Consider the following 20,498-nt stretch of genomic DNA (forward strand, 5'->3'; position numbering starts at 1 on the left):
GCTTATGAAACAATGATAGTCTGTAAATTGCAATTGGTTGATCCAAAACAAATTATTATGTCTGATTTGTAAAGACTCAACAATGCCCAAGGTAGTGGGCTTCTAGGCACTGATGACTGAGAACGATGGGATGGAGCTAACAGACGACACCAGAGCTTTAAAGAGCCTCGTTTTAAGTTTTTAAAGAACACTGGAAGGAGACTCTATGGTTCATCAAGTTGTGCCTAAGACTGCGAACGTGAAGCCCCCTCGCCTCTCCGGATACTTGGGAGGGAGAAGCCAGCCTGAATTGGATAATCGCAAGCTTTTTGAATAGATTGTAACATAGGTTTGAAGACTAAAAGGGCCAGTTTCATGGACAGCCCCGTGAATGAGAATTAGAATGTAAACGTAATCCTTTTTTCAACGGGCCAACGCAAGTGCATCAAATTGGAAGTGACTGAGCAGTGAATAAGGAGCAGTGGCGGCTCCTCCGCTAAGGCGGAGGAGCGTCGCCCCACTGCTTTATGCAGTGTTAAAAAAGTAAAATGACAACTTGAGGTTATTATTTAAATTTTTCCTGTTGAGACTTCTTTGTGGGGCGGGGCTGCTCTCAGAGCAGGGTGAGGATTGGTTTGCAGTCCCTATGAGAGCATGAGTGATTATCCGGCCCTCTCGGGCTGGCCAAACAGTCATGCATACATAGAATGTTCTCCATGCAGGCTGCGTTACAGCCTTTGTGGAGAACATGCCCATCCCTTCAGCCCCTGGCTGAGCACCGTGTCACGGTGCTCAGACCAATCGCATTGCAGCGTTGTGATTGGCTGCAGTGAGTGTGTGAGCCCTGGTGCTTCCTGTTTACCCGAAGAAGCCAGGAAGAGGACGTAGGAGAGGCGTCGGTGGCTGGCCAGCTGGCCGGCAAGGAAGTAAGTGATAATTTTTTTATTTAACCCGATCCCCTCACCCCTTTCTCCCCATCTCGCCCCATTGCTGCGTCCAGGTAGCAGCTGCCACTGTTAAGAAAACTGACGTGGAGGCACGCTGCCACTTTTTGTACCACCTGTAATTTTCGTATCCAGCTTAGAGAAAGGCTCAGGTACAGCGAGTTTGCGTACCACGCCTAGAGGTAATAAGTGTATGTACTATCGCATTTCTACATGGGGCTGGAAGGAACTAAATATTCTTTCTAAGAGAGGTAATGATAGCAAAGTACGTAGCAGACCTTGATGGTCCTTCATCAGGGGGGAATATCCTGTAAACATGAAAAGAATCAAATTGGAATAGTTCACAAGGAAGCACAACCACCAAGGAAACTTACTCACATGTGTGCTACAGAAATGACCAGAGCAAGCTGCCCCAGTGCATTATTGCAAAACCTAACTGTTAGGAGATTTGAACAATGTAAGTCAGAAAAAATCAAAGCAAATTGCAATTCGTCGATCCACAATAAAATCAGAGAGCTATGACCCACTGACATCAACATTTACAAGAAATGTTAAAACATAGCATGTTTAGTCAGCATCTCAATTAGAAAAGAAACAGCTAATGGTGATGTGGGTGTTGATTACCAGTGAGCTAAACGTAGTCGGCAACTCACATCCTGTGAACACTAAAAATTTAGCCGGCATGTAAACCACAATGTGCACAAAAAGTAAAAAATGTAGAAAGAAATAATAAAGGCTCCGATCATAATTAGCATGTCCCCTTCACCTATCAGAAGTAAGAAGCAAATCCTTTATTGGGTCACTTAATAAAAATTGGTGCAAAAAACACAGATTAAAAACATAGAATTGTGTGATATGCAAATATGTGAAGACTACTATTAGTAAAATATTTTAAATTATTAAACCGTAATAATTGAATAACAGTAAAACCATACCAGGAGCAGGGCCGGACTGGGAACCAAAGACAGTCATGGCAATTTTCTTGGGCCAGTCCTGGGGGGAGGGGTGAGGTGTCAGGATGACTCCTGGAGAAGCACTGCCTGCCCCAAGAGGCTGGAAATGCTTGTTTGCTGTTTTTGTTACTGTAGCCGATATTGCAGCACTGCTGCAAAACTGGCCCCTACCACTTCAAAACCAACCCCCACCCTTCCAGCCTCCCAGTAAAAATCTCGATGCCCACTACAGCCGGTCCGGCCCTGACCAAGAGTCTTTGGGACCTACCTGGGTGAGCGGGTACAGCCCCCCAGTTATATTCCGATGTCCAGTCTTTTTATTGTGGTGTGCAAAATATTTATAAATTTGCCAAACCGGGCTAAGGCCATCGGTCTGTTGGTGCATAGACAAAAGGCCCATTTTTCTTTACTAGTACAGATTCCATGAGTTAAATGCATTGGCCTCAACAGAGTACAGTGCTCTGCTAAAAACACTGGGAAGCAACATAAGAGGTGAAGCATTGTTTCTCTCCTGTAGTCGCAAAACCTGCAGCTCTGCCGACCAGCCTGAGTTGCCCAGTTGGTCCAATTTTCTTGAATCAGCAGTGTCATTAATCTTGCACGTAGTATTAAGCACAGGCTCTTTCTACTGACGCCCTTTTTTAGTTAAGGCTGCATCTATGTTGTTTTGTAAGAGCTTGAAATTATGTGTGCGTAAGGTGCGTCCAGATTTTTCTCTATATCTGCTTTATGAGAAATGGCCAGCACCTGTTTTTCAGCATTGCCTTGATAGCCTGAGTAGTTATAGACCATGGGTACTCACGAACATTTTTGCAGGGCCAAAAAGTTTGTTCCGTGATGTGACTGAGGCCGGGCCGCGTTATTTCAGCAGGGCACTCGGACATAGGGATAGGGGATTAGCAGTAAGGTGGGTGTAGCAGGAGCAAAACATATACATCTAGTGGTTGAATTGAACAATGTGAAACCAGAAAACCTGGGATTAATACCGGCTTCCCCACATGATCAAATTGTGTGATGCTAGTCAAATGTTTTATTTCACGCTCCCTCCTTATTCTTCATTATCACATATAAGAGGACCAGGAAATACATAACTTCAAGATGTGCACTGTACAAAACCTTCTCCTGGTTTGGATTTACTAAACTATAATATTCATGCAAGATAGGAACCCTAGCCACCCAAAGAATGTGCATAACAACTGACTTGCCTCTTTAGTTCACTATTAACATTGTTGTCAGGGTGGAGATAAGAATTAATGTTTGAAAACTATCACTTTTTGATTAATACTTGTCAATGTACTGATATAATCTGATGTGCTAAATTGAAAGGATTCTGCATGTTAATTAAATACACTGTTTGAATTTTAAAGAGATTTTATCAAATCTTACACTTTTGCTGCAAGATGTCTTTAAAAATGAAGGTGTTCCTAAAGCGAAGTGGTTCAGGACTCCCTAGCTGCATCCTTTATTTAACACTCCTTAGCCTTTAAATAAATGCATGGCTGCTTGTTTAACATCCTTTTATTGTTACTGCTGAGGCCAATAAACAGCAGTCCAGTGTTGCTGTTGATCAGGGGGCATCATCTAAGGGTCAGGAGGGCCGAATGCGGCCGCCAGGCCGTACTTTGAGCATCAACGTTATAGGCAATGTTGTTACTGTCTCTAGGTTTGCAGCATTTTTTAGGTATGCTTCCCAGGGCTTGTTTGAGGCCTTAAAGACTCCAATAATACCTGTTTTCGAGTTCCAGAGTATGCTGTCAAGAAGTGAATATTAGCATTTAATATGAGACCACTTGCATTCCAGGTCTTGTCTGGTCAGACCGAACTCGAGGCGAAGCAGCAATTTCCTTGTGTAGTTAGGTAAATTAAAGATTCGCCTATAGGTGGCGCACTGAATTTTGTCCGGTGCAACCAACAGTTTCCCATGCAAGGTTAGATGGCCATTCCAAACAATGGGTAGCAGTTTTGCTCGCACAACTCGTAAGATTGCTTAGGCCAAAGGGCAGTGTATGTGTGTATTTATTTTACATAGAGTGAATAATTGTGCTGAACCTTTTTTTGTGAGGAACTGTAGTTGTATAATGGTCTTGCGGTTGTTGGAAAAAAACCTCTAAAATAATTGTTTTTTGTAGTGTTGTTGATTTTCAGTTTTCCAAGCCTCAATGTCTGTTTGGATTTATGTTTTTATTTTCCAAATATCATGGCCTTTTTCTCCAAGCATTGGCTATAAGCTTGTTGCTGAGGTTATACAGATTAAGTTGATCCAAAGCTCTCTGCAATGTATTTCTGGTTTGGTCCAGAATAAGAAAGTCGTCCGCATATTGGAATACGGGAAGTTTGTGTATGCCGAGCCACGGAGGAACTGTTTTGGCTTTGGATTTGGCTCGACCTAAGTCAGCTGTGTAAAGGTTGAACAAATAGGTGTTAACGCGCAGCCCTGTTTCAAGCCGCGATTATTTTGGTATTTCGGATGTGACCTTGTTCCCATTGCCTAGCTTGACACTGAGCCATGTATTAGAGTACAGGAAAATTATTGCCTTCAAAAGGAAGGGGGAAATGCCTTGTTGTGCAAGCTTTGATCATGGTATGTTTGGTCCACACCATCAAATCCAGCTGAGTAGTTTATAAAGCAGATGAAGGAGGGAGGATTGAAAACCTGCGAGGTATGGACAACCAGAAAGAATAAGGCAACCATGTTTTTTTTTGTTGGTTTTTTTTTAGTCCTCATTCGCCTTGAAGAAACAAAGAAAAAAGCAACGTACTCTGTAGCCCCCCTTGACAAAGCGCCAACAAGAGATCTTTGTTTTTGGGTCAATGGCAAAGCGCTTTACACAGAACTTCTCTTTCCGTGGTCCACTCACTCCAGCACCACCGTTGTGAGCCAGCCACCAGAATAGTAAAGTAATAAAGGCCTAATCACAGGACTGTCGTTGAATTCAAGTCATTTACCCACTGTTCGTATAGCACTCAAAACTCATTGCTCTTGTTTTCTGAAGCTCTATCTAACCGGATTGTGTATTTTACAGAATTAGTCCAGTCTACCTTAGTCGGAGGCACAGATTTTATCCAATTTTTATAGATCTCTCTACGTGCCAAAAGCACCAAATAAAAAGTAAACGTTCTTCCATTGGTTGAAAATATCTCATAATTTATCGGGACCCCAACGAAAACCAATACTTTGCTTATCTGGAGCGTCCTACCAAGAATCCCAGACATACAGTTACTCACGTCCGACCAGAAACATTGGATCCCGGGACACTACAGAAACATGTGGATATCATCCACCTTTTCTTGACCACGTTTTGGGCCGCTAGGAATGGCTCCTTTCCCCAATTTAGACAGCTTTTTAAGGTGTCCAGTAGGCCCTGTGAAGACAGAAAAGATGGTTCCTCCTTAAATTTGCAGCGCGAACCGTGGAGTACAAAATACTGCAAGATACTTGTCATAGGTCTTCTAGCTCCGTCACCGGCAAGTCTCTTGCACACAGGTCGTTGGTAATCTGAAGTCACCATCTGCTAAATTCATTAGGAGCCATTACCAGTTAGCCACTTCCTTTCTCCTTTTGATATTTCCAGCCATCAGAGTCTTGAATTTGTTCGAGGAGCCGTTGTCAACCCCAGCCGAGTGATGCCAGCTTTTAATTTGTAGATATTTAAACCTGGATAGCTTGTTGTTAGTGATCTCCTGCCATTTCTCCCATGGGATCAAGCACCCCTTATCTACAATCTGACCCCATCTCAGTACTTCTGCTGATTTTAAAGCTACAGCCAAGCTATCCTTAGTCCACTGAGGGGAATCTGGGGCATCCCATGTAGGGGCCCGCCCACTATAGTAGATGAGCTTCGTCTCCTTTCTGATTCTATACCATGTGGTAGTGAATCCCTGTCAAGTTTTGAGGCGTACTTTTTTTTAGAAATCTCGGGTCTCCAAATTTAAACATGAAACCTTTTGTCCCCCCTTTCACCTCTGATAGCATTGCCCTGAGAATTTTCCCAATGTCCAATCCATCTGGTTCGTTCAAAAGCATCCTTCCATTTTTTTAAAGAAAAACCCAGGCATAATAGGACAAGTCCGGTAGATAGAGACTCCCTTATCTTCCTTTCATCTAAGCTTTTTCCAAGCGATCCGTACTCCTTTAGATGCCCAAATGAAACTAGAGATCTTAGCCTGAACCTTTTAAAGCCATTGTTCCTTAAAGGCCATAGGTATGTTTCGAAACAGGAAGGTAAATTTTAGGAGGATCGACATTTTAACAAGGTTCGCCCTTCCGATGATCCTCAACGGCAGGTGGGCCCAACTTGATAGTAGCTTACAGACTTCCCTATTAACCTTTTTGAAATTAGCTTCGGGGATTTATTCTATATTCTGTGTAAATCTGATACCTAGATATCTCATTTCCCCTTTAGTGCGATCTTGCTGTGTATTTATGTTCCAAGCCATAATTTCGCTTTATGTTTGTTTACCTCATAGCTTGAGATGCGCCCAAAATGTGCAGTCATATCGTAAATTAACAGGACCAAGGAGAGCAAATCAGACGTATAAATCAATAGGTTGTCCACATACAGCCCCATTGTTTTCTCCCAACCCCTATACCTGAAGGGACTTATTCCATCACTCTCCCTGATTTTTACCACAAGGGGTTCAATATATAGGTTAAATAGGAGGGGGGGACAGTGGACAACCTTGTCTGGTTGTCCTTGAGATTTTAAAGGACCTAGAGAGATTCCAATTTACCAAGGTTCTTGCTGTTGAGTTCTTATACATCATTTCTACAGTCCTGCAAAACTTTTCATCCAAGTTCGTCAACCTCAGTATTTTCTGAAGATACATCCAGTTCACCCTATCAAAGCACTTGGCAGAGTTACCAGGGAAGCTTTATGAACGTAAGCTATAGCAATCGCTCCTATTAGGTTATACATGAGGTCTCGTATACCCCTTCCCCTGACAAAACCTTTTTGATCTTCATTTAACAAATCCCTGCCATCCCATTTCATCTTTCTGCTAATATATTCAGAGGTTTATCTGGTTTAGGGCTCAAGGTCACAATGGCCTCATTCCATGATGTTGGCAGCTTGCTACCATTCTCAAAGATCGCCCCAAATAACTTCGCCATTGCTGGTATAAAGAACTTGCCCAATTTTTGATATACCTCGGCGGGTAATCCATCCGAGCTTTCAGCTTTACCTGGTTTTCCCCCCTTTATAGCTTTCCTGATCTCCCCCTCTGTGATTCTACTGTTGATGGTTTCTTCCTTCAGTTCACTAACTTTGATGGGGACATCCTCGCCCAACCAACCGTCCACCTCTTTAACCGTGGTGAGCATATCTTCTTGATATACTTTCCTAAAATGAATGAAAAAAACCTCTTCAATTCCATCTCTAGTTGAAAGACACCTTCGTGTTTCCTCACACTTAATTTCCTTAATAAAGCTTCTTGCCTGGTTCTTCTTCACGTTCCAAGCTAAGACTTTCCCACACCCTTCTCCATATTCAAAGTGGGCGAGTTTACTTGCCTGTCATCTTTCTTGTACTCTCTCCTCTACCACACCCACCAGATCTAGCTTTAGGGTTTGAAGAGCTGTTTGTAGCTGTCCCTGCCCCTGTTGTACCCCACTCATTAAAAGCGGCAGTTCCTTGCACCGTATATTGCCCTCAATTTCCCCTACCTCAGCTTTATACTTTCTGCTTTTAAGTACTTGGCTAGCCATAATTCTCCCCCTCAAAAAGGCTTTGTATCTTTCCACGTACCCAAGAGGAACCTCTTCTCCTCCGACCTCACCCTGGCAGAGGTCCCCCGCATCCGCAGAAGCAGAATGAGTGAAAGAGCCTTCTCCTACATCGCAGCCAAGACCTGGAACAAGCTCCTTGTGAACATCAGATGCTCCCCTACCCTGCACGCATTCAGAAAGGACCTCAAGACCTGGCTTTTCGACTGATCCGGAGCCGCCCCCACAGCGCGAGAAGCACGTTATACAAACCCCTGATTGATTGATCGATTTGTACGCATCCCAGACAACCCCCATTGGGGCGGTATCCAAGTTAACTTCAAAGAACTCCTGGGACTCTAAACCTAGTTTCTCGATTGCCCCATCATCCAGTATTATAGTTTGGTCCATAGTCCTTCTCCTCTGAGGTGTGGGTTCTCCTACATCTAGGACTAAAATTACTGCTGAATGATCTGACATATCTGCTCCTACAAGCCTTACTGCCTGAACCTGATCTTTTAGTCATTGACTGGTCAAAAAGAGGTCAATCCTTGATTGGTGACCGTAGTTTTTATTGAAAAAGGTATAGCTCTTTACAGCCCCCATTTTCACTCTCCATATATCACACCACCCCAACTGCTTCATAGTGGTTTTTATTAAAGCCTGCATCTTGCTCTTTGCTATCGCTTTGCTCTTAGATGAGCAATCCAAATTATTGTCGAGCACCACGTTAAAATCCCCTGCTAAAACAATTTTGTCCGGGAAATCTAAAAGCTCTGTCAGCAGGTCACTGAATGGACCAGGGTCATCTAGGTTGGGGCCGTAACAGCCAACAACCGTGTATGTGCGATGGTAGCACCTTAATCTACAATAGCCCACCTGCCTGCCTTATGAATTCTACTCTACTCTATTGTTTTTTTTAACCAAGATTGCCACACCTTTTATAGTAATCTGCTGGCTATTAAAAATAGTTTCTTGAACCCATATTCTAGACTTAAAAATCTCTCTCATCTTTTGTCCAGTCAAATGAATTCCCTGCAAAATTATCACTTAAGCTAGAATATCCCTCAAATATTTCAATATCTTTTCCCTCCTGTGTTTGACTATTAGCCCGTTCATGTTCCATGACAGGAACTCAATCCGAACGCTCAGGTCCAAGCACATCCTCCACCCCATAAGCCAAATGTATCAGGGACGCCTAAAATCATAATTTTATTTTTTCTCACACTGCTCCCCACTTAGTGAACCCAACACTTCCCGGAGTCTACAAAAAAAACCTCTTATTGTAGAGTACCACCAGAACTGCCCACTGCTTTACTGAACTTACAAACCCACCTAGGGAGTGATTAGAAGTAGAGTAAGAAAATAAAGAAACCCAGGAGCCTAAGAGCAAGGGAAAGAAAGAAAGAAAGGAAGAAAAACCTTAATACTTTCCTCTGCCCCTTAACCCTCTTAACCCACTCCAGTGTGTCTCTGCATTTGATAAGGACTTTATAAACTCCTCTGCATCTTCTGCATGTCTACATTTCTGCATTCTGTTGTTGTGCATTACGCGTAGGGTTTGCCAGGAATCTAAGTTGCGCTGTGGCACCTAGTTTTCTTAATGGGTCAAGGAGCTTGCCTAACTCCCACTGCTTGTTTGCAGTAATCTGAGACTCATCAGACCTTAACTCAAATCTGGTACCACCCATGGTTAACGTCTTAGTTTGTAAGGCCTTAGTGAGGATTTCTTGCTTTATTCTATATGTATGGAAGTGAACCACAATTTTCCTAGGTATTGTTTTGTTCGGCGCTAACCTACAGGGGTCTCTATGTACCCTCTGAATGTCATTCATTATGTCTTGTTCAGGCCAATCTACCTTGGCCCCTTCTTTTTTTTTTTTTGTACTCATACTGCAATAGTTGGTGTAAGGAGTTTTCGGGGACCCCACCTTCATCGCACCGACCCTTTCATTTCCCCGTATTTTTGTAGACCAGCGGAGGTGTTTCCCTTGGCATAGCGGTAAGGGTCCCTTTGTTTCCATAACCAGATCCAATAAATATTTCCGAGGGGGGGAGGTAGCCATTTGGCTACTCAAACAGGCACTTTGCCTATTTATTTATTGCCATTGCATAATCCTTGGACATTGAACAACATGGGGTAAACTATCGGGTGAAGTGTAGGTAGTTGGCAAGATCGGGTAAAGACATTTAAAGCTGTTTAAACTGTTCCCGAATTTCCCAAAAATTATATTTTTTGCTGGTTTTGCCCCTCCTGTCCAGCTTGTTTATTTTATGAATTGATGCCAACCAATCCCTATATGTGGGGGGTGCAGGGCTTACCCATTTGATGCATATTTCCCTTCTTGCTAATAAAATTAACAAAAATAGTAGATTCTCTTGTTTCTTGGTTGGCCTAACTAGGTGTTCAGACTGGTCAATCCCAAATATAACAAGATCAATACTTACATCAATTGGTCTTTCTAATAGTGCACCGAGCGTCTTACCCACTTCATGCCAAAATTCTTCGAGATGTGGACACTGCCGGAACATATGCAGGTCATCTGCTTTCTCCTTACCGCATTTTCGGCATTTCTTCGTTGTAGCCCCTCTGAACTTTGACAGCCTCTTCGGGGTCTAATAGGCTCTATGGGTGGTAAACAAGTGATTTCTCCTTAAGGCAGCAGGTTTCACTATGGACCAACATTTTTCCATAGATGTTTGCCAGATATTTTGTACATCCGGCATTAACAGATCTCTTTCCCAGGTCTCATCCGGGACCGCAAAGTGTTCTTCACCAGCTGAGATGAGGGCCCAATACCATCTAGAAACTTCTTTTTTTTGGGGGGGGTGAGTTTTCCTGCATCTCCTTCTCCATTTTGTTGTTTCCTTTTTTGTTTTCTGTTAAAGTTTTTGCCCAACTTAAAAGTTGATAAAATTTAAATTTTGACAAGGAACCCTTTGTTGTTAGTTCTAATTGATCCCACTCAATGATTTTGTTCTCTGACATCAGTTGACCCCACTTGAGTATTCCGGATGTTCTTAGTGGAACTGCAAGCCTGTCTTTGAGGCATTCCGGGGTCCCTGGTGAGTCCCATATAGTGGCATATTTGCTGTAATAGGGTATCCTAAGAGTACTTCTAATGTGATACCATAACTTTACGGCTGATTTGAGAACCTTCAGCTTCACCTTTTTAAAGAATTTTGGGTGTCCGAATTTATATAAAAAATGCCATCCACTTACGATCATTGCTTGTAGGTAGGCGGGATAGTACTCATACTCTTTTAGTAATAGCCTCATGTATTTAAATTGAAAAGCTCTACAGTATTCTAGCAAATCGGGGCTAGCTATCCCGCCTTGTTCTTTTTTCCTCCTTAGTTTTTGCCAGGCTATTCTTGTCGCTTTTGATGACCATATAAAACTATTTAATTCCCCTTGTAGCTTCTTTATTGATTCCCTCTTAAACTCTATTGGAATTGAGCTAATGTAGGTGAATCTGGGTAAGATTGACATTTTGATTATGTTCGACCTCCCCAGGAAGGTCAGTGGTAGGCCCCCCATACTTTAAGTAGTTTCCTTGTCTCTACAAAGAGGTTTTTTTAAATTTATCTGGGCTACTTTATCCAGGTCTTTGACCAGTTCTATGCCTAAATACCTTATCTTTTCTTTTACAAGATGATTATTGCTATTGGTATTCCATTCCATTACTTCCGTTTTTGCTTGATTGGTCAGGTATCCCGATACTCTTCCAAAATTTTCCAATGTTTCTTCTATGGTGTTTATTGATCCCATGAAGCCTTCCGTAAAGATCATTAAGTCGTCTGCGTAGAGAGTGACTTTTTTCTCCCATCCTTGATGTCGGAAGGGGGGTATCTCCGGATTATTTCTGAGAGTTTGTGCTAGGGTTTGATATATAGATTAAAAAGTAGGGGGGACAAGGGACATCCCAATCTTGTACCTCTCTTGATCCTTATATCTTCTGTGAGGCTCCCATTTATTAAGATCTTGGCCCTTGGATTACTATATAGTCTCTTTACCATTCCCTGAAAGTTCTCCCAGTTTATATTTGACCAAAAGGCTATTCAAAAAAGACCAATTCACTCTGTCGAATGTTTTAGCCGCATCGAAGGTAATTATAGATAGGGGTATCTGCTCTTTTATGGCTAAGTCAATTGATCCAATTAGTTCATGTGTTAAATCCAGTAACTGTCTCCCTTTACATACCCCTTTTGGTCGGTATTAATCAGAAGGCCAGCTACTCTCCCCAACCTCTTTGACATGATCTGTGTAAATATTTTGTAGTCGCAGTTCAATAAAGATATTGGGCGGTAAGACTCGCATTTACCTGGGTTTTTCCCTGGTTTTAGGAGGATATTGATTACTGCGTCATTCCAAGAGTCTGGAAATTCTCCTTTCTCTTCAAAAATATTATTTAACAGATCCACAAGAGGGGGAACCAGAAATTCTCTTAAATTGATAAAGAGCTCATTGGGCAGGGCGTCCAGACCGGCAGCCTTGCCTCCCTTTAAACTTCTGATGACAGCGTCTACTTCTTTATCTGTAATTCTAGCGTTTAGGTCTTCTCCTTCTTCTTGTGATAGTATTGGGAGATCTAACCCCTCTAGATATTTTTGGAGTTGTTCCTTTGTTGGCGTGATGTCTTCTGTATACAGCTCTTCAAAGAATTTAACAAACTCCTGTATAATTACGGAGTCTTCAGTGCTTATTTCAGCAGAGTTCTCGGGCTGTATACCTACTATCTTATTTCTGGTTTGGTCAGTTTTTGTCTTCCACGCCAGCATTTTACTACATCCTTCTCCATATTCATAATGGGACAGTTTACTGGCCTCCCATTTCTCTTTCACAATATTTTCCAATATTTCCGCAAGGGCTTCTTTATTTATTGACCTTTCCAGTTCTATTTTTTCCTTTTCTGTGCCCACAGTTTGTGTGATTAATTGCATGTCAAGAGATTTTATTATGCCTTCAAGTTCGGCAATTTTATATTTCATTTTTTAGATTTATATGCAGCTATACTGAGTAGCTTTCCTCTTATTACTGCCTTATAGGCATCCCAAGTTACTTGAATAGAGGTGCTTTTTTTATTCATTTGAAAATAGTGTTCCGTTTCTTTCCTAAGAGCTTTTATATTCTGTGGATCCAGGAGAATTGTGCGGTCTACCGTCCATCTTACTACGGTGGTATTTTGTTTCATTTGGAGTTTTAGTAGAACTGCTGAGTGGTCGGATAGGTGAGCGGGTAGTTGTTCCACCTTTTGCGTGCTATCTATTAGACTTCTGTCCAGCAGAAAGTAATCTATTCTGGACCACTACCCTAATTTTTTATTTTGGAATGTAAAAGCTTGCACTTTATCTCCTTTCTCCTTCCAAATATCTGCCAAACCCAGATCTTTTATACAGATCCCCAACCAACCCCTCATTTTAAAAAGGTTTGCTTCCTTTCTTGGGGGGAGGTGGTCCACCTTGGGGTCCAGGATTATATTAAAATCTCCCCCCATGATTATTAGGGAGGATACCAACAATAAGTGTGTGTACAGCTTTTGTAACGGATCTGCGTCGTCTGTGTTGGGCCCATAATAACCAACAATGGTGTACTGTTTATTGATTATTCTCACGTTGGTTACCACCCATCTCCCTTTTCTGTCTACTTCCACTGATTGTATTTTTGCTTTAAAAGATTTTTTGAATAATATTGCTACTCCTTTAATACAACAGTCCTAGTTTGTACATACATATGAATCTATCCATCTCTATTTCGATCCTTCCTATTTCTTCCCATTCATTTTTCAAGAGATGCGTTTCCTGTAATATTAGAATTTCACTATCTACTGTTTTTAAATATTCAAATATTCTCCTTCTCTGGCTCTTAGTTCTAAGACCATTAACATTCCAAGAGAGTATGTTAATTACTGCTGAGCCTTTCTTCATTCTTTTATTTCTTTTTTGTTCGGGGGTCTCTCCACTAATTTACAGGTCCCATTCTCCTTCATCTTTTTTTTTTGTGAGGACTCTTTTTTATTTTTTTCCCTAGTTTGTTTCCCACCCATGTGTTTAAATTTTTTCACTTTTATTTCTAATAATTCATCCATCCCTGGAGAAGCCTCCCTTCTTTCTTCACTGGGCAATATTAATAGCCCTTTTGGGCTCCGTGCTCGCTTCGGTAATTTTAAATTGGTAGTCTACTATTTTTCTTGCGTTTGACCTCACATTTGTTCCAGGAAAAGCTCAGCCTCCTTTGGTTCCCTAATGGTATGCATTTTATTCCTCCACATCATTCTTAGAGCCGCAGGGAACTTCATCTGGACTGTGGCCCCTAGAGATCTTAATTGCTGCATCTGTTGTCCAAGTTCCTATTGTCTGTCCTGGGTTGCCTTAGAGATATCCGATCTAATTCTAAAGGACCAATCATCTTTGTTGTGAGAGCCCTTTTTTAAGGCCTCATTCAACATTTTTTCCTTGAGGGTGTAGGTTTTGAAGTTTATTAAGATTTTCCTCGGGTTTTTTCTCATTTTGTTTTTACTGAAGGGGTCTCGATGCACCCTCTGTATATCCTCTGTTAAGACTTCCGCCTTTGCCCAGGGGAAGTTTTCTTCTAGTAGAAGTACAATATATTTTTTAATGTCATCCCCTTCTTGTCCCTCCGGCACGTTCAAAATTCTTAGATTATTCCTCCTTGCTTGATTTTCTAAGGACTCTAGCTTACCTCTAGTGCTTTCATCATTTATTTTCAACATCTTAATTTCCTTCTGATTTAATTCCGCTTCTTTACTGAGGATCTCCACAGCCGCCTCCACTGCTGTTACTCTCTCCCCTAATACATTCAGCTTAGCGTCTAGCATTTCACAAGCCTCTTGTATCTTAGACTGGTTATCCTCAGAGATTGCGAATTTTGCCCTCATTTCTTGCAACATTCTCTCCAGAATTTGATCTGTGGAGTTTTGGGTGGGCTCAGGAGGGTTTAAATGCTGCTCTGTATGTTCCACGCTAGGTGTGTCATTTGTTACTTGCATCTGTTGAGGGGCTAGCGCTCTATCCCCATCCATAGTCTTTTTAGTCTCCTTACTATTCATGGATTTATCAAAACTTTGGATTTTACCGGGATAATTTGGTTTCGTCACTTGATCTTGTACTTGGACTTTAAAAAATGATCTCAGGGATGGAGTAACCTTGATTCTACGGCCTAGGACCCCCTCTCCTCCTCTTGGCCCTTTTTCGTTTGCTTGTTTCCCTTTGGCTCGGGGGATAGGGACTGCTATTGTAGCCTGTTTTTTACTTCCCCTTTTCGTACTTCGAAGCACGGCATTTTGATTGATAGTGGCAGTCAGGGTGGTTTCCACGAACTGTCTATTTCTGAGTCAGTAACTTGATTTTTTATCTTGCTCTTTATCTGCCGTTATTATTGTCACTGAGGAGCTGGAAGTAGTGAAAATGTCCCCCCGCTCCTCCCCTGGTACGGTGGTGCTAATTCCTCCTCCCCCCGTTGCCAGCGCCGTGTTTTCCAGCGAGAATCCCCCCTCCAGGCAATCTAATCCGCTTACCCGGTTCATGCAGGACGTCTCCAGGAGAGCTCCGGTGGTCGCTGCACGCGTCTCCTGCAGTCCGGATGGCTCCGTGGCCGCCGATTGACCTCCCACTGATCTCGCCCCGCTCATGCTCAACGCGGAGAGGGGGGAAAGCTTGCCTTGCGCTGCACTTCTCACGGTGCCCCGGAAGGAGAAAGGGACTCTTGCGGCCGCCCTTCGGCAGTTCCGTTGTCCCGCTGAAGCCACCGCCCACAAGCTGGTAAACAGACGGAGAGCACCGCTGCTGACCCGGGTCGCTTCCTTGCCGTTCTCCAGCAGCGTGGTGAGTTTGAGCTTGTTTACAGATTCTCCGGTGTTTCCGGATGCAGCGATCTTCTCTAGTGACAATGGCATTTCTTAATTATTTTTCGATTAGGCATTTTCCTGGCTCGTGTCCGTATGTAGTTCTCTGTGTACTGCCTCGTGAGCACGGAGCTCCCGACCGGTCAGTCTAGCCGGCCGTCATCTTCTCCCGTGACAGTGTGATTGAAGCACACCCTTGGCCCCTTCTTTGATCAATCTTACGACAAATGATTTAGTCATCCCCTTCTGCCTCCTCCAGCACTTTTAACAGGTGCAGATTGTTCCTACTCTGGTTGTTCTCCAAGGAACCTAGTTTTTCTTGCATCCCCTTTCCATTACCTTTCAACAGGGTAGTCTCTCTTTTATTAGCCTCTGTTTGAAGGGTCAAATCCTTCTCTGAGGTTTCCAATATTAACGTCCTGGCCGTAAGGTCATCCAACTTCTTTTCTACTTTATCATCTGATTCAGCTCGGAGGTTTCAAATCTACTCCTGACTTTCGTCGTTAAGAGTTGGATTAAGTTGGATACTGATTGTGGTGATGAATGAGCTGGAGGTAAGGGTACTAGGTCTTGTTTTACCCCCTTTCTTGAATGTTTATCCTCAACATCTCGTCTTGTAGATCCTGACTGTGAGCCTCCTTGGCCCACTGTCTGCTGGGGTGGGGAAGGGGGTGCGGAGTCCCTATCTAAAACCAGCATTATTTTATCCCCCTCCATCTTCAAGATGCTGGGGGTGGTAGCTTCAGCAAACTGGGGTGCCTCGGCCAGAACTTGGAACCTATTCGGACTTACAACACCGTCACCCTTCACAGGTGGTGAAATGATGGTCAGAGAGGGTATACCTGAGTTTTTTAGAATTACAGTTTTTGGCATCACCTTAAGAAAAGTCCTCAGAGAGGGAGTGATTTTAAAATTCTGTGTTTGCTTTTTTCTTCTTGAGTTTCCCTTTCCCTTTCCTGGGAATAACCCAGTCTTCAGCTGTTACTTGCTCTAAGTTTAATCCCAAAGATTCCCTTACTGAATCTGTGATGCTTTCCTTTGTTCCTGCAAGTTGCACACTCCCTTGGCCCTGATGATCCCATTGACCTCATTAACCCCCCTCCCCCGGATCTAAACTTCTAAGGAAATATCTGCCCTGGGTAGTGCTCCTTTCTTGTACCTTCGCGCCACTGTCCGGGTCTTGAGTTGCCTTTACTTTCCACCAAGCAAACCTTCCTGTTGCCTAACAGCGACTATACTGCTTTTTTCTTAGACTTGCCTCCTCATTAAAAATAATACCTCCCTTTCCACCAATGCTTCTGAGGTTTTCTAGTGTCCTTCTTCTGTCTTCCTCCTTACTTGACTCCACATTCGCCGACCTTCTTTCCTCCTCCTTTCGGGGACTTGCAGCCCTTGTGCTGCCTCTACCATCGCTCCCCTGGATTGAGAGCTGGGCTGTGGCTTTTCGCCCTCTGCCGAGCTCGAGTGCTGCTCGAGCCCAATGGGAGTCCCGGTCGGGTAATCCAACTGATGGCGCTGCTGCTTGGCCCACTGGCATGAAAGGGGGAAGGGTTGTGTCGCTCATTCAGCCCCCAATTACAGTAAGCTCCCTTAATTTCTTTATTTCCTCCTCATTGTCCCAGTCATTACCCCTATGTCCGTAACTTCAACCGTTCTGGTGAATGAGAAAGTCTCATAGCTCCAGGAGCCTCTGCGACCCGCTACTCGCCGGCCGCCATGTTCTCCCTCCTCAGCCAAGGCAACTGTGTTCTCTATTGTTGATGACTAAGGCCTGAACATGGTTTGTTAGTATGGAATTATGTTTCCCTCAGTGGACCATGCCTCTAGTTCTTCTAGGCTTTGGTCTCTACATGTAACAAAGCTATTAGTAAATAGTTTGGTGGGTCAGTGTTGAAACCTTTCTTATGAATTGGATGTTATATGGATCTAAACTTCTAAGGAAATATCTGCCCTGGGTAGTGCTCCTTTCCTGTACCTTCGCGCCACTGTCCGGGTCTTGAGTTGCCTTTACTTTCCACCGAGCAAACCTTCCTGTTGCCTAACAGCGACTATACTGCTTTTTTCTCAGACTTGCCTCCTCATTAAAAATAATACCTCCCTTTCCACCAATCCTTCTGAGGTTTTCTAGTGTCCTTCTGCTGTCTTCCTCCTTACTTGACTCCACATTCGCCGACCTTCTTTCCTCCTCCTTTCGGGGACTTGCAGCCCTTGTGCTGCCTCTACCATCGCTCCCCTGGATTGAGAGCTGGGCAGTGGCTTTTCGCCCTCTGCCGAGCTCGAGTGCTGCTCGAGCCCAATGGGAGTCCCGGTCGGGTAATCCAACTGATGGCGCTGCTGCTTGGCCCACTGGCATGAAAGGGGGAGGGGTTGTGTCGCTCATTCAGCCCCCAATTACAGTAAGCTCCCTTAATTTCTTTATTTCCTCCTCATTGTCCCAGTCATTACCCCTATGTCCGTAACTTCAACCGTTCTGGTGAATGAGAAAGTCTCATAGCTCCAGGAGCCTCTGCGACCCGCTACTCGCCGGCCGCCATGTTCTCCCTCCTCAGCCAAGGCAACTGTGTTCTCTATTGTTGATGACTTAGGCCTGAACCTGGTTTGTTAGTATGGAATTATGTTTCCCTCAGTGGACCATGCCTCTAGTTCTTCTAGGCTTTGGTCTCTACATGTAACAAAGCTATTAGTAAATAGTTTGGTGGGTCAGTGTTGAAACCTTTCTTATGAATTGGATGTTATATGGGTCCTCTCCAGTAGTGTGGATTTTTGGTTGAGATGGGTGGAAATCGCGGAGTTTCACACTGTGAAATTCTGTGAAGTTACTTAAGAACTCTGCGAAATTCAGCTGAGTTCTGCAAGATGCAGAGTTTCTTACGTCTTGCTGCTCGCACAGATTTTTAGTACTGGTAGCATGTCCCGTACTCTAAAATGAGCACGAACAGCACCATGCGGCGCGCCATAGGGCACTGCTTCTTTCTGCTGCTCAAGTAGATTTTCTTCTGGAGCGGCAGCTTTCTCAACGCAAGCGACAGCTTTCTCAACGCGAGCGGTAGCGACCTGCTGCGACCGCCCACGTTGAGAAATCTCACCGGGAGGCAGTCTAGCACTCGATTTCCTAGCTCATACTTGGCAACTTAGCGTTGGCGAGCGGCGCGCCAGAAAAAACTCCGCCACGCAGCGGTTGGTAGAGTTTTTTCAGAACTCTACGCAAAACTCTGCCAGCACCACCGGAGGAGTGGAGTTTGCAGTCCACTCCAAATTGTGGGCCATTTGGAAGCAGTGATAGTAGAACGGGTGAGAATCTTGGCCCAGTAGTCTGTCTCAGCCTTAAATAGAGTTAGCCGTTGTGCTAACCATCAATGTGTTTAATTCAGTTTTCCATAGTGACTCCGTTACCCCTTACACTGGCTTTATTGTTTAATTTATTGACGTACTGCCAGAATTTTGCTTGATTGTGTGACCCTGGAAGGGAGTGAACATGTGCCCATTCTGATTCAAAATATTTGGCCTTAGTTGTCCATACCAGTTTGAGATGTGAATTTCTTAAGGCGTGTACCCTTTGTTGGAGTCCTTTTTTTGGACAGTTTTTTTTATATTCTCTTGGTGCTAGTCTTCATACCCTGCTGCTTTTTTGTATATTTGCAGTGTTCCATGGGTTATTTGAAACACCCAAGTAAATTTTGTTTGGTCAATTGATTTTGTGTCTTTCTTTTGAGGTTTGATACAGGATTTAATAATGTCGGCCTAGGATGGTAGGAGAATTAATCCTTGAGTGAGGTCACGCAGATTTTTAGGCCAGTTGAAGGTCATCTTCCATTGATTGAACCTGAATACACTGGATTTGCCATATTTGAGCCGTCTCAGTAGTACATGGTTCTCTTCACCCAACGATGCGCCTACAGAGTTCATTTGTGTTACTGCGCAGTCAAATAACCCAAGGTACATTCTCTAAGGAAGGTGGCCGCAGGACTGATGTTGCCTAATTTCATAATTCTTGTAAGTAATGTGTATTGCACCACGTACAAAAGTGTAGTTCAAAGTGGAGATGTCCCTGCATGTAAATAGGGATTCGATGGCATAGCATGCCAGGCACTTGCTTAGCTGCCATGGGGCTATGTCTTGTCTGGATATGAAGTCGATCATATTTCCCTCAGGGTCAACCTTCAGGATTAATTGTTGGTCTGTTTAGTGGAGCTGGCAAAGGTTAGGGAGGTTAAAATTGCCTTGCAGTAAATTCTCAGCGCATGGAGAAACGGTGAGTGTGCACTTTCAAAGGTGCCATCTGTAAACAATGTCAGTCACAAAACTGCCCATTATTTAAAGGAAAGGAGTCATGTGAGTAAGTCGGAAATGGTCGCTGTCTTGAAAGAGATATGAGAAACTTGTCTTGGCTTTTTAAAAACTTGCTGGTAAATCAATAACAGTAATCGCAAAACATGGTATTTGGCAAGAATATTGTTTTTTAATATCGTGGGACAAATATTGCTTCAAAAATATCATTATTACTGAAATATCGTGGGACAGGAAGTATATAGTAGGTAAACATGTTGTTTTTTCTGTTTATACTATTGTTTTCAAGATTATTGTTGTTTTTATTATCTTTTTCTTTGATATAGTTATAAAAAATATTATTTTTTAAATTAACTTAATATGTTTTAGTTAATATATTTATTTTAGGTCTTAGTATTGTTAATATAATTTATATATTTTCAAATAATGATTGTAGTTGTAAGCGCTTTAGTGTTTTATTTTTAAATATATTACTAATTTATAATGTAGTTACATGTTGTTGGGCTGTTAAGGAAACTCAGTGGGAAGTTAAGTCATAGTTAAATTAAACTTATTACTAATTAGCTTGTTGTAAATTAATTGCTCAGTTTTTATTTTATATTTTTTAGTTTAAGTTATTTTAATGTATATTTTATTTGCATTATTTTCAATAGTAAATTATATTTTAGTAGCAGGTTGGGTTTATATGGGAAATGGGTGGGTGAGTAATTCAATTAAAATTATATATTTTAGTTTTCATCTATTTTTTAATGTTAAATTACATTTTAAT

At 42.7% G+C, this 20,498-nt stretch overlaps 1 protein-coding gene across 1 annotated transcript in view; it reads left to right on the forward strand.

Annotated features, from left to right (window-relative positions):
- Nucleotides 1-821: 821 nt before the first annotated feature.
- The window catches only part of LOC146801946 (uncharacterized), a 65,335-nt gene continuing 45,658 nt past the window's right edge, over nt 822-20,498 (forward strand). The window contains exon 1 of the mRNA XM_085621463.1: nt 822-905. The gene's annotated coding sequence lies outside the window, so the exon portion shown is untranslated. The remainder of the gene's footprint in view (nt 906-20,498) is intronic.

Source organism: Triturus cristatus, chromosome 8 (genome assembly GCF_964204655.1).
Source record: "Triturus cristatus chromosome 8, aTriCri1.1, whole genome shotgun sequence".
In the NCBI taxonomy this organism is placed as follows: Eukaryota; Metazoa; Chordata; class Amphibia; order Caudata; family Salamandridae; genus Triturus; species Triturus cristatus.